Source organism: Macaca nemestrina, unplaced genomic scaffold, assembly GCF_043159975.1.
Source record: "Macaca nemestrina isolate mMacNem1 unplaced genomic scaffold, mMacNem.hap1 Scaffold_76, whole genome shotgun sequence".
Classification (NCBI taxonomy): Eukaryota; Metazoa; Chordata; class Mammalia; order Primates; family Cercopithecidae; genus Macaca; species Macaca nemestrina.
The window spans coordinates 240,783-256,046 of NW_027257867.1; the positions used below are offsets into that span (position 1 = coordinate 240,783).

Genomic DNA, 15,264 nt, shown 5'->3' on the forward strand with positions numbered 1-15,264 from the left:
TACTTTGTTTCCATGGTTACAAAAGAACCATAAGCATTCTGAAATATGTTCTTGGTTTCATGTTTGCGAAATCTAAGCAACATTATAAGAAAAATCACTGAATTCTGCCTGAGGCTCTAGGGGTGTTTTCCTCTCTGAAAGGAGCCCCCTTCCAGGACTTGGGATTGAGTGACAGCCTTCAAAAATCATGGTTATCCTGGTGGTAACAGGGAACTCCTCAGCCCGCCGGGAGCTGGGGCCCTCGACAGCCCCCATGGCTCCAGACGCCAGTGTTCTAAGGATCACACATGTGCAGATAGCAAAGCTTGCTGCACACACGCCAGGTGCTAACAAGCCCCAAACGTCTCACTCATACTTGCTAACCACATCGCTTCTCTCAGCCTCCACGGCGTTTCACACTCTGCCTTTATATAGAGATGAACCATGCGTCCTGAGCGCTACAAAGATTCAACTCCTTCCGGGAACAGGGGTGCATCTTTCCATCACGGGATCCTCACTCCAGCTGGCACAGGATTTGCAGAGTGGGCGAGTCTAATGTTGATGACACTTTCTCAATATTCCCTTCACACCCCTCCAAAAACAAGAGTGCTGCCAGCTTCTTACCGACGTTGTAATGAGCAAAATATTTTTCTCTTATTTGTCACTTTTTAACGTAATACTAGTGAAGAATGTGACTCTGCATGTACACTGTAAGCACCCACACCGTGAACATTCTGCTCTCCTGTGACTGTATTCACAGGTCACAAGAACAAAACTTCTCCATAGTAGCCAATATATATATATATATATATATATTTATATATATATATATTTATATATATATATATATTTTTTAACATGACTTCCACTCATCTGAAAGTCACAGATGTAGCTTTTCCTTCATAAAAAGATCCAAATGATACACAAACCAGGTTTAATAAACACATTGGTCCAGGTGGGAAAATGACCCCTCAGTCTCCCTCCCCTCAAAGACCAGGGCAGCCAGGAAACTGCGCTCTCCAGTAAATGACAGCCGGCAGGATTCCCTAAATAAGCAGCCGGAAGATTCCCATCTCGCAGAGCACACCTTTCAAGACTCAAGATGCCCCCGCTCCCTGAATATTCGACGAAGAACAGGGCTACCCAACGTAGGACTGAGGCAGTAAACAAACATGTATTTGGCCGGGGGCGGCGGTTTATGCTTGTAATCCCAGAACTTTGGAAGAAGGAGGCAGGCAGATCACAAGGTCAGGCGATCGAGACCATCCTGGCTAACACGATGAAACCCCCGTCTCTACCAAAAATACAAAAAATTAGCCAGGCGTGCTGGCGGGCACCTGTAGTCCCACGTACTCGGGAGGCTGAGGCAGGAGAATGGCGTGAAGCCAGGAGGCGGAGTTTGCAGAGAGCTAAGATCACACCACTGCACTCCAGCCTCGGCGACAGAGCAAGACTCCGTCTGAAAAAAATAAAATAAAATAAATAAAATTTTAAAAGTTTTCAGCAAATAGCATCATCGACCCACAAATGAGAGGTACCGTTTTCATTCTAGGAGGGAAACACTACAAAGCACGTATATTTTAGCCCTGTAAGTGAATTCTTCGGGCATTCCTGTGTCCGCTATCAAATGCAGCACATCACCTCAAAAGGCAAAGTTCTATAAGTCACATCCAAGGAAGGGAAAAATCATTCTAAGTTTTAGCCATCCAGTAAGAACCTGATCCAGAGAAGCCTACTTGTTCCAGACTCTAAGCGGCAATATATTGCTACAATGTAATGAAAACAAAGGGATAATTAAGAAAATTTCAATGCTAATAAAAGGCAAAAACATAATTAGATTTATTCTACTCTAGACAGAGCAGCCGGGCAGTTCACCCATACGTTATGAACGTTGCTGTTTTTCAGACAGGGTCCCAACTCTGTCAAGGCTTGACAGCAGGGGCGTGATCTCCACTGACTGCAAGGTCCGCCTCCCAGGCTCAAGCGATTCTCTTCAGCCTCTGGAGTAGCCGGGACTACAGGTGTGCAGCCATCATGCCCAGCTAATTTGTGTGTTTTCCGTAGAGATGGGATTTCACCAGGTTGCCCAGGCTGGTTCCCTGGGTCTCGAGTTCCGAGGCTCAAGCAATCCACCCGCCTCGGCCTCCCAAAGCCCTGGGATTACAGGCGTGAGCCATCACGCCTGGCCCTTTTTTTTTTCTTTCCTTTTTAAGCGATTAATGTGCTTCAGAGTCTTGTAGGCATTTAAAAAAAAAAAAAAAAAAAGAACAAGCAAATTCTGTAAGGGAAAGAAACCATTAACATGTTTTACACACCTCAAAACTCAAAACAGAAATACTAAGAATAAAATGTATTTTATTCACAGAGGCATTCTTAAAGTTCTGTAAAAGTGACACCATGGACACCACCACATCACAGACGAGTGTGGCAGGACTGCTCAGATTCAGAACACATTCTAAACAGTCCTCCTGCCACTTTCCTCAGTGGGAACACTTTATTCTGTCTTTTATTCAAATTAAGTATCTTGCAAGGGAGTTGAAGAAAACTGCAGAGCAGATTTTAAAACTTCAATGCTTTTCTCAATTTTCGTCACATTCTGATGCATTTTTACCTACTACACGGCCAATAAGTTTAAAGCTTTTTGCATCGATAAAGACAATGCTCCTTGTAGCAATAGGCTTTTTCTTTTCTATACAAAGATCTATAACTTAAGCTAGTAAACTGGGCATTTCACAAAGATTTTGCACAATTCCTAGCACAGATTTTAGCAAAATAAAACCATTATCTTTCTGCAATTAAATAACCAAACATAGGAAACTGCACAGTTAAAATAACCATTCCATTATTTTATATAAACACAAATGATAAAGGAGAGTATGCTTTGGAAAACAGTGTTTCCATAAGCTAATGATGAAGCAGAAGACAGTTCCTCAGCCTCATATGACATTTGACAACCGAAGTACTCTGGCCCAAGCCCAGCCCGGTTAAATGGAGGGGAAGTAAACATGTGACCGACCGTGGTGGGGCACTGTGATAGCCACAGTCTAGGAAAGAACAGCTGACATGTTTCTTCTTCATGGGAAAACTGAAACATACTCGAGACACCTTAATTCTTTAAAACACAGTCTGCCCCAGTACTAACCTTAAGCTCCCATTGATAAAGATTGCGATAACCAGAGGTGTTTATCCAGGCCCTCGAAAATCACGGACATGGTACATACACAACATTTTCAAACACTCAATGCTGCCAGTATGTTAAATGCGCTGTGATACCGGAGGTCTTGTGCAGGACCAGAAGCATCGCAGCCTGGTTACCTTCCTGGTGTTCAATGCTTTGTATGTGCAAAGTCTGCTGTTACAATTTACTGGGCTTAATGTCATTCAGTTTGTCACAGAAGAGAGCTATGACATTTACTTAATTCCACACACAGATTCTCAAGTTCATCTTCCACCAATGACTGCCCTGTCCACAAGACAGCGGAGGGAAGACCCAGGAAAGGCCTGGGAGATGCCAGGTGCTCACAAACTGGTATCAGTCTGCTGGTTCTGGCTTAAAGGAAAACAGACATAGAAGAAACTAAAAGGACTCACTACATCTAATATCACAATGTTCTCAACTTTACCTTAGCCAAAAATAAAAGCGGAATAGCAAAACTACTCCAGGGCATGATTCCAGGGCTAATCTGAAACATGAAATATTTAGAAGACAAAGCTTATTGTGAGTGCAATTAATATACACATAAAACACTGGTTTCGCAAAACCCAGTCTTTGCGATTGCTTTTATAAAAAGTAAAATTCTCATGAGGATCACATACACTAACTGATTTTCAAATGAAGGGACTGGTAAACTTCAGGGCATATGATTTCTGCCACACACGAGGGGAGCAGTGAGAGAGAAGAGCTAGGATCAAGTGTGCTGAAGCTGTCCTAGGACTGAAATTCAGTTTCTGCCAAAACAAAAACACAGGAGGCTGTCAACTTCGATAGCAAGCTCTGCTTGAGAGCGTCAAGATGTTAAAATTGCAAAGGGGCTTCTCCCTGCTATAGGCACGCGTGATCCTTGCAAAAACATAGCTCAGCATCATCAAAAATCAGGAAAGAACACAAGCTTTCCAGACAGGAAATCCAAGAGCAGAAGGGAGCAGAGTCCAAGCTTGCTCGGCAGAACTGTTCCCGGACAACAGCACAGAGGACGTCACAGGGAGGGCAGGGCAAGCAACAGCAGCTTCCGTGATGCCGCAAGCAGGGCCTGAGCCAGGAGAGCAGTCTCCTCCAACCTGACAAGGAGGCGCGAGGAGCCACAGAGAAGTCAATTCAGGGTCTTTTTCAGAAAGGGGCAACAATGAGAAAATCTGGTCTTACCCAACCACCCCCCATCCACGGTAACAGCTAAACTCGCGCCTGTGTCTGTCACCTTCCCCACCCCCTCTTGCAGATGCTCTTCCTGCACCCGGGTGCCTGTCTCCGTGCTGCTCCTGAGGCCACACCTGTTGCCATCCAGTAGTGACCACGAATTCACCTTTGTCCGGGCGAAGCAAACGCAGAGTTCACACACTCTTGTACAGGTTTGCTGGCCGAGAATCTAACCGAGCTGTCCAATTCCAGATGTGCTGGTACCAAGGAGAACGCTCGATGTCCGGCATTTATAAACGGTATCAGTGGGTTCTCCTGGGACTCCCAGGCAGCCGAACGAGGGAGGGAGCTGTTGCCCTGTTGCCCCGAGCCAAAGCAGCGCTGCGAGGCAAACACCACAGGCCACATCACACTCGAGCACCGACTCTTGACAGTTGCTCGTTTGTGTGTTCAGAGTTCAGGGTACAGGCGACAGACAGGCCTGATCTCAGCCATGGGACAGCAGTGATTGCCCACAAGTCCCGTATCTAAGCCCCGACTTGCCCATCGGCCTTCCTTCAGGAACAATGCCCACCTCACAGTGCTGCCATGAACGCTAAGTCAGCACGTATATACACAACCAGATTCATTGCAATTGTGCTTTCTACCCCAAGTTAATACAACCAGGTGCTATCATCGAGACTGAATAACCAATATTAGAACAGAAGGTCAGGCCAGCGATGGTGGCTCAGACCTGTAATCCCAGCACTTTGGGAAGCTGAGGTGGGTGGATCACTTGAGGTCAGGAGTTGCAGACCAGCTTGGCCAACATGGCAAAACCCCATCTCTACTAAAAATAATTTATCCAGACATGGTGGCACACACCCTGTAACCCCAGCTACTAGGGAGGCTGAGGCATAAGAATCGCTTGAACCTGTGACGTAGAGGTTGCAGTGAATGGAGATTGTACTCCTGGGCTCTACCCTTCCAGTCTGGGTGACAGAGCAAGATTCTAATAAAACAATAAAAGGTCAAGATGAGAACTGATTGCCAAGGTCCACAGTCCATATACTTAAAACATAAAATTCATTAGCTAGTACTTGATCAAGTTGCTGCTTTCTTCATTACAATCTTGTATATCCTTCTAACACGGCTCAAAATGTTTACATTTGAACACACCTCGAGTATAACAAAAAATAAAGTGCCTGTATTTCACAAACGAGCAATTTCCAGTAAGGCTGCATCCTGCTCTAGTTAATCCTTTGACAATGTAAAACTGAGCCATCCTGACATAGCACTGACACATGGTGCAAGAAGAATGACCTCCAATTAAATCGCTAGATTTAGAGAACACGTAAATATAGTTTATCACTAATTCACTAACCATTAGCAAGATTTTAAAGGAAGAAAAATTATCAGGACTGTAACTAGGAATAAAGGCAAAAATAAACATGAAGAAATTAGTCACGTTTAAATCAATACCCTTTCTGTGAGGCCGTAACAAAGTATACACAGCAGGGGCACAAACTGTCATGCTGAACTGTCACCAAGCTCTCTATGAAGGTAGTAAGAGCGTCCCAAGTCGCAGAGCCTCGTCTTCCTATTTAAACCCTAAACAGCCAACACCACTCAGCATGCAGTGAGAGCTCTGAAAGCTCAGAGGAATGCATGATGGGATGAAGGGCCCTAGCCCTGCCATCACCCTGCTGCTTATTAAAAATATAAAACAGAGCCCTGCCTTCAAGGTGCCCAGATCTAACTAGTACAAGGTTTTGCTTTTAACAAGTTAACTACGAATGATGAAGACTCTCAACAGCTGTGCGAAATGTAAGGCAACCTCATAAGAGGAACTTGGCTGAGACTAAACCCAGAGATGGTTTTTTAACCACAGAAGAGGAAAGAACTGAAGAACCTTACAGAAAGTTGACAGCAATTTCTATTTCTCTATGGTACAACCTGGAATTTACCTTTGAGACAGACTGCCCTTCTGTTCTGAAAAATCAGATTATTCTTGCAATCCTCCATCAGGACTGAAATTCCCAAAGGCATGGAAAACCAAGTACTAATTTTAACCCCCCCCCAAAAAAAAAAACTACCTATGATCTTAGATGTGAGATTTAGTATTCTCAAATTCCAAATTTGGAAATATTTTGCACAAAGTCCTTCTTTTCCCTGTTTACTTGAAAGCTCTCTATTCTTTTGTCCTAAACATCTTCCTTCTCATCCTTCCAAACAATATCTGAAGATGAACTTACATATCGTTTTCAACGTTACAGAGAAGATACTACATTTGTCATGAACTGTTTATATTCACAGCTCTAGGAGGGATTTTGCTACATCGTGAGGAATAACACGAGGCAGTTAATACGCCACGAATAAAGAACAGTAGAAAGTGGACACATTTCCTGATGAGGGCCGATTTCTCATTGAGCTGCTGACAAAGTTATAATACAGAAAGCTAGACAGCTGCTGTGTTAGTTCTACCTCACTTAAGTGACCGAGTCATTGCTGTTTCGGTTCCCTCTCTCGTCTGGGGATGAGACACACCTCACAGAGCTGTTTATGATTTCAGGAACACACACATCAATGAAGTGACTGTTCCTAGATCGTTGCAAAGGGTAGAGTAACCTGCCAAATTTCAACTAGGTTGTAACAAACAACTGTTTTCATCCTACACTCTCCGGTGCCAGCGAGATGGTGCGTTCTTGGATCCCTGCGGGAGCCCTATTCCTGGTGCCATAGAGCGCACACACACATTTACATCCACATAACGTACGTATATGGCACACTGTAACACGTGTACCTGCATAGAGCTTACACACATCCGAATACGTGGAGTGTACATAAGTGCACTACGTGCGTACAGAGTGCACACACATCCAGATCCATGTAGGGTACATGCATAGAGTGTACACACATCCAAATATATATAGTGTACAAACAAGTTCACTACGTGTGTACAAGCATAGAGCATACACACATCCATATAGCAAATGTACATAGGTATGCTAACATGTATGTACATGCAGAGCATGTACACACGTCTATATGCATACAGTGTACACAGGTATACTATAACCTGTATGTACATGTATATGGCATACACATGCACATCCGTATGTACACAGGTATGCTATTTGCTATATGTATACACATGCATATAACATACATTCTTATCCAATGTACGTAGGTGCACTACAGCATGCATACACATGTGCAGTGTACACATATGCACATGTATACAATGTACATCAGTACACTAACGTATAAAACGTATACACATATGCAATAGTGTACGTACATATGCAGCATGTATACGTATTATTGTGTACATATCCAGAAGTTTATTCAGTGTGCATAGTGTACATGCATGCTTGTGTGCACATATGTATATATACATCTGCAGAAATAATGTGCACATACCCACATGGTGCACGTACACAGGTATGTATATGGCATTAAATACATGCATGTATGTACACATGTAGAACAGATAGGTGTCCAACTAGTGTGCATATAATCATCCCCGTAGATACACACATATACACATGTACATGCATGCCTACAGCATGCACGTGTGTAGGACACAAATGTAGTGTACATACCTATACACTGTAAATACATGCAGTGGAAATACACGTAGTATGTGTACACCACATACACACATGTACATTTATACAGAACACATACACCGAGACCCAGAACGGGTCATGAGTATTAACACGGCGCAAACGCTTCCAGTTCTACCTAAGTGAATTTTTTTCAAACTATAATAGAACTCATATAAAAAGGGTTTTTAAGGAAATCAATACAGCTAGTGACAAAAACAGTGGGAAGGGCACAACCACTTTCTCTCAGAGTTCTGGGCCTGACCGTGGAAGTTCAGAGGTTTCCTAATGCAGTACACATCAGAACTGACTCACAATGAAGCACTCCTTAAAAATTAAAAATGTGTCCTCATGTTTTGGCCTTTGAGACAAAGCCTCTTAGTTAATCGAGTTCTGACTGAATTTGACTCACAGTACTCTGGCAGATTCTTCATTTTCTGGTGAGACAGACGAATGTCCCAGGGTGAGGGCAATGCCAGCCGTTTCAGGGTCAGCTTTTCGAGGAGCGATGTCTGGCAGAACACAATCCAACACCATAGTAGGATCCCCCACCCAGCCACTTAGACGCTTTCTGGTACTTACTCTGTCTGCTTGTTTCCCTTTCTTGAATTCAGCTGGGGGGAGAAAAAAAACCAAAAAAATCAAAACCAAAAACAGCCCATGTGTTTGTGTGTCTGAAAAGTGAATACATCCACATCCAACTTTCTAAATGATACACGGCAGGTGTTGATGGTCACCAACCAGTGGCCACTGTTGACAAAATACAAAGTCATCTGCAAACATGAACGAGTTTCTAGGAATACAAAAGTCAAGGGAATTTACTTCACATATTAAAGGTGTCAAGGGTGCTCATCAAAAATATATTTAGAGGTTTTCCTTTCAAGTTATTTTTGAAGATTTTTAAGTTGCAATACTTAAAAGCCTCTGGGAAAAGAAAGGATACAGGTATCTGGAAGATTTATACTAAATGATTTTCATGTCTTTTTGATAAAGTTAAATAAGGTCAGCCTTGAAGTAATGGCTTCCACTACTCTGAGGCTGTGGATGGAATCCACACCACCACCAGACAATTGAATAAACAGCAAGGCTGCACACACAGGACACAGGCAGTGAGCCAGCCTGACTAGTTGTCAGCTTCTGGGTCAGTTCTACCCAGTTCTGGCCAGGCCCCACTGGAGATGAAAACCTGCCCTTTAGAAGCCTTCAAACCCCACCTTTCAAAATCTAATCCTCTTCAACTGAGGCCCAAGTCCAAAAATCTACTGACATCTTAGCCCGCGGTAGGCCAGCTGTCCCCCAGCCTTTTTGGCACCAGGGATGGGTTTCATGGAAGACAATTTTTCTGGGGGGTGGTTTTGAATTGCAACTGTTGCACCTCAGGTCAGGCAGCGGATCCTCATAAGCAGCACCTCCGAGATCTCTCACAAGCAGTTTACGATAGGGTCCCAGCGCCTAGCAGAACACACAGCTAATGATAGGGTCACAACACCTAGGAGAACATGCGGCTTATGATAGGGCTCCAGCACCTAGGAGAACAGGCGACTTAGGAGAGGGTCCCAGCACCTAGGAGAACAGGCATTAAATGAGTTGGCAAAGCCAAAAATCCACCGGATCTACCACTCCAAAGCAAACATACACCACTGCCCAATATTGATGTGAGCCAAAAACAGGGAAGTCCTGAGGGCCCACACTGACCACAGCCAGACACCACTTCTGCAAGAAGCAAGCACGCACCTAGAGATCACCAGTGATGACCCAGGAGAGCAGCTTTGAGCAGAGACAAAGGTGAAGGAGAGGCACATGGGCCAGGGTGCTGGGTGTGCCCGTCTTTGTGACCTCACTGAGATTGCTGACCTCTGGCCCTTGGTGTCCCTTCCTGTGGAGGTAGCAGCCCCCAAATCCCTGCCTCCCTTCAGCACTGACTGAGGCGGCCCTGAAGTCTCCCCAGGGCTGAGACTGCTTCTAAATCCTGTTAACTGCACACCCACATGAAAAACAAAAAACAAAATATCAAGTATGCAGACAGGAAAATAAAAATACGTGAATCCTCCCTTATTCAACAGGCATTTAAAAAGTAACAGGAAAATTGTGATAGTCTTTAAACAACCACCAGCTATCACGTCCTCTTGAAATGTTTTAGCTAATCAGGAACATCTTTACCAAGCACTTGTGTGTTCAGGAAATCAGTTGACAGGTCCCAAATAACCTCGGAGCCTGCGACCTGACCCCCACTCACGCACATCACCTCTCCAGAGGAACGTGTCCTGGACACCTTTCAAATGGTGAGGAACAGGAACAAGGGTAGCTTTCCCTCAACACCACAAAACAAGCTCGACCCCGAGGAGCCCGGAGAACAGCGACGTTTGTTTAGATGCTTTCCCACTGTCCTTGTCAGAGCAAACATTCCCATCCCACACCGCCCAGTGTTTAACTCTCCCTGGGATACCAGCAGCCGTCAACCCTCAACAAGCTGGAAACAGAGGCCAAGCTGATAGGAGGCCTCTCTCCATTCCTTACTGAATTCGCTCAGGACACGGATGTTCCCAAACACATATGGCCCTGAGTATTCCACACCTGGGGAACATTCAAACAGCAGACTCTGCAAAGACGTTCCCCTAAAGAGAAACTCAGTTTCTAACTTCCCTTAGGGAAAAACAGGAGACCCAGAACTTTCCAGAAAATCAAGTGTGAGAGGAAGCCACTCACCTCTGGCACTTCCTAAACCTGCCTTCCCGCGGGTGCTCAGGGATGTCCCCGCGACAGCCCCGTCCACCCCGGACGGCAGCAGGTCTCAGGCAGCCAGCACCTGGGCAGCTGGCCAAGCAACCCCAGGGTGAAAACGCCATCCCAGGCACCACTTCCCGGAGCCCCTCAGCAAGAAAAACAGAGGTGGGACAGAACCGAGGGCTGACTCGAGGCTGGGGAGCCACAGACCCGCACAGCTCAATCATCGGACATGCTCTTCTGTGGACAGAGCCCAGGGAGAGGCCAGCAGAGAGACCCTCGTGCCGGCTCCACGGGCCAGCGTCCTCCAGGGCTGCAAGTTTGTGATCACAGCTTCAGAATTTGGTTCCAGAATCTTCCGGAATCAAAGACGCACCAAACTGTGAAGCTGCCAGGACAGCAGGGCCCAGGAGCAGGCTCAGGGGAGGACCACTTAGAAACCCCACACACAGCATACACGTGTGCATGCTTACTCCACACATGCCACCGCTTCACCCAATAGTATACACGCAAACGCATGTATGTACTCCATACACACCCTCAAATACACTCACCAAATATGATGCGTGTACACACTCCACACACACCCTCAAATACATACGACACACATGAACATGCTCACTCCACCCACACCTGCTAAATACACTCAACCACACATGCACAAACGTGACACACGTGCACACTCATTCCGGACGTCACACCCCTCACCAAGTACACAGGTGCACACACCTCCAAGTTCAGAACCTGTAGACTCCACAAGCTTTGGTTTCCCCCACTGTTTCTCTCATCACATGAGATCCACACACAGGTGTCATTTACTGACATCTAACACCCGGGGAGGCCCTTAGACAGAACTGCAGTCACAAGTCGGCTTCATTCAGGCATTCATCACCAGCCTCCTGAAGCCACCTCCTGTCCCCAGGGGGAGCGGGGGCCGAGACCGGAGACGTCTCTGGGCTTACAGATCCCCAGGCTGGCAACCCAGCGAAATGAGGAGGGCTGGGCCACGGCCCTGGAGGGAGACGGGTACTGGCTCAAGTATGCGGAACATGAGTCCTCATTTCCAGACAGTGTCACCTACGACAGCGTCAGGTGAAAGCCAGTGGTTTGGCATTCCTGGGATAGACAGTTCTGGAAATACAAGGGAAGCTTTTTACTCCTCCCCTCTGAACACATGAGGTCCATGGTCCCCTCACATCTAACACTCGGAATCCGAATCGGTGACTCCTTGTCCACCTGAGGACCACCCAAGAGGATCCACACACCTGCTACAACAGCAGCACCGCACCTGGTCTGCAGGGGAGCAAAGCAAATCCCACCTTTATGACTAAAACTGGATTACCCTGACACTGGCAGCCTGCAGTGTGTGTATCGTCAAGCCCCCACGTCTGTGCCACCTGCAAGAGGAACACAAGCCCTTAGTCCCAGGTTCTCAGGACGGCCTGTGAGGTAGATGCTGGCACCTTCCCATCTCCCAGGGGAGAGGAGAGAAGGCCACGGTCAGGGCTTGCATATCAGGAGGGTCGGGATTCAAACCCCATCTGCCTCACAAAGCAGCCCTTACCATTCAAGTGACTTCTATCATCAGCCTTAAATGTACCACAGTTACCAGCAATTCTGAGTGCTGTTCCTTGGGACATCATAAGCAAACATTTTGTTAGAAAGGTTTTGCCAAATCTGCTTTCAAAATCCTATGGTATGAAATGACTAATGAAAATTTGAGCTATGAAATAAAGCACATAGTTAAATGAATCCCAAAATGACTATCGCGAAGGAAGTTTTAACTTGAAGTGAAAAATATCCTCCAAATGACATCAGCCAGAATTATCTTCAATCATTACTGATCCCATATGCTTCAGGAATTATACAGCATCATCTCAGATATGAACTTAAAACCATTAGCTGAATGCACATTTCAGCACAACCAAAGTTCTGCTATAATAAGCAGCACAGGCGTCTCTGGAGAGGATTTTAATTGGGACTACAAACGATGTGCACGATCGTGGTAAGAGGTTTCATGCTGGCTGTTCTCCAAGGTGCGACACAGAGAAACACCACTAACCTCAAAGACACCTGCTGCTTTGTAATGAGATGAGAGACGATGTGGACGGACTACTGTAAATATTCGAAAAGGAGAAACAATGCAAGGAAAGAATCGTATCAGTTACCCTTTACATTCTTAGAAAAAAACGATTTTTCTTTTGGGATGATTTTAAAAGAAAATGACATTTCTGGATTTTTTTTAACTTTTCTTTCTGAGACAGGGTCTTGGCTCTGTCGCCAAGATTGGAGTACAGTGGAGCAATAGCAGCTCACTGTAGCCTTAAGTGATCTTCCCACCTCAGCCTCCAGAGTACCAGGGACCGCAGGCACGCACCACCACACTCAGCTAACTTCTGTTATACAGATGGGGTCTTGCTATGATGTCCAGGCTGGTCTTCAACCCCTTGGCCTCAAGTGATCCTCCTGTCTTGACCTCACAAAGATTTAGCCTAAGCGACCATGTCTTATTGGAAAACAGACATTAGAGCAAATGTATTTCTGTAAGATTTTCTACCTCTTTTCACTGGAGAAAAAGGTAACTTGCCTCCAAGGGTCGGAGACAAAGACGTTACTGCAGACAAGAGCGCTGTGCATCCCGGGAACCGCTACACCACGAGGCACGGCCGTGCACACTGGACGCAGCAGTAACAAACGAGGCTAGCACAGGCCGATGCTGGCCCTCTCCAGAAGCAGGCCTATCCTTCCTCCTCTCCTCAGCCCCCTCTCCCTTCAGGCCTCAGTGGCTGCTGACAGCGGAGAGGCCACAACTAGAGGAGGCTCTCAACTCCACCAGGGACAGGAGTCCCGGACGCTGGGGACTCAACTGCTGTCCTCCGCATCCACCTCCTTCTGGTCCAGCCTTCTCAGGAGCCAGGCGTGGCCACTTTGACCCTCTTTTCCCTTCTGTGGCTCCTACAAAAAACCAGTCAGAGAGCCCAGGCTGCCTTGCACTCCAGGGATACCTGGCACAGGCCCCCTCCATGTCCTTATCCAAGCTCCTGGGGCCAGAAGGGTCTTGCAATATTTCACTTTCCAGTTGACCATCCCCAGCCTGAAATCCAAAGTGCTCTAAAGAGCATTTCCTTCGAGTGTCACGAGGAAGCTCAGAATGTTTCAGGTTTTGGAGCATTTTGGAGTAGGGACTCTCAGCCTTAATTTGAACCTCTTCAAGGAAGCCACACACTGAAGCCCCCGATGTCCACCCTACAGAATCCCAGCACACCATCTGAAGTCCTCAACAACAGATTTTCTTTCTTCAAAAATAACCACAAGTCACAAACTCACACGCAATCACAGAAGGGGGTTGTGGACACCCACACAGATGATGAAATTTAACTGTCACATTTTTACCTAGGTAATTTAAAGTCATTCCTCAAAACACACCTGTTTTACTGAGTTGCATTTTAAGGTGAACACACACAAATCATTTCAGGGAAACAAACGTCACTTTGGGCTGCGTGTGGTTTCTTGACTCCCGTGAATAACTCAGCGTTCACCCTCACTTCTGGATAAGGGAGACGATGCAAAGAAAACTGTTAAAACAAAGACATGAAAACAAGTTTAAGAAGGGTTTGAAAGGTTCCTCCTGTCCTTCTGGAGGGGAGACGAGGATGCCTGGAAAGCTCACGGGGGACGGGAGCACAGCCTCCTCGGTGTGTCATGGACGCTGCCTCACCAAGGGGAGAGGATGATGCCTGGAAGGCTCACAGGGGTGGGAGCACAGCCTCCTCAGTGCTTTCTACACTCAGCAGCTTCAGAAATTCCTGCAGAAGCAGAACACATCATGAGAACTGAGACTGGAACACCCCAAAGAAAGGGATGAGGGGTCAAAAAAAGCATTCGATCATTACCAAGGAGCGCGGGCATGAAGCCGCTTCAAAGACCGTGTGAGAAGTCACTCATAGGCGTTTCAGAAAATAAGGGTAGTGCGAGATTGCTCGATCAGCTCAAACAGGCTGCCGTCCCTCAGGCCATGAAGTCCCTGAGATGAGCCTGTCACTGAGCAGAAGTCACTCGCATCTCTGCCAGAGAAAGTACTACAAGCTGACACATAACCTCATGAAACCTAGGCTTCAGCCGGTCAACAGTGAGTCTGACATGGTACATCCCTCCAGATAGTTAAAGACCCCAGGGGTTCATCGGACAACCTCGAAGGGCTGTGTCTGTCCAGCTCCTTTTCCAAGTTCTGGATGATTTTTCCTAATGCACTATAAGCAGCATGTTCCAATAGAGATGTAATTAACTGGATGGGTGTCCTCTTAATTTTGAAATTAGAAACACACTTGGCCAGGCACGGTGGCTCATGCCTGTGATCTCAGTACTTTGGGTGGCTGAGACAGCTGGACTGCTTAAGTCCAGGAGTTCAAGTCCAGCCTGGGCAACATTGCAAAACTCCATCTCTACAAAAAATACAAAACTAAGTCAGGCATGGGGACACATGGAACATGTGCCTGTGGGTCCTGGCTACTCAGGAGACTGAGGCAGGAAGATCACTTGAGCCTGGGAGGTTGAGGCTGTAGTAAGCTGTGCTCACACCACTGCCTGGGCAACAAAAAGGTTTTTTTGCCTGTCTCAAAA

The 15,264-nt window shown here is 46.2% G+C and overlaps 1 protein-coding gene across 11 annotated transcripts in view; it reads right to left on the reverse strand.

Annotated features, from left to right (window-relative positions):
* Positions 1–15,264, reverse strand: part of LOC139361627 (disco-interacting protein 2 homolog C-like) — a 182,558-nt gene that overhangs the window by 119,536 nt on the left and 47,758 nt on the right. For 3 of the 11 annotated variants that reach the window (XM_071090288.1, XM_071090285.1, XM_071090283.1), the window contains exon 1: positions 8,503–9,600. The exons of 6 other annotated variants lie outside the window; for them this stretch is intronic. The gene's annotated coding sequence lies outside the window, so the exon portion shown is untranslated. Of the gene's footprint in view, positions 1–8,332; positions 9,601–15,264 lie in introns of those variants that run through there. 2 more of the 11 variants (XM_071090271.1, XM_071090280.1) reach the window with 2 other exon arrangements.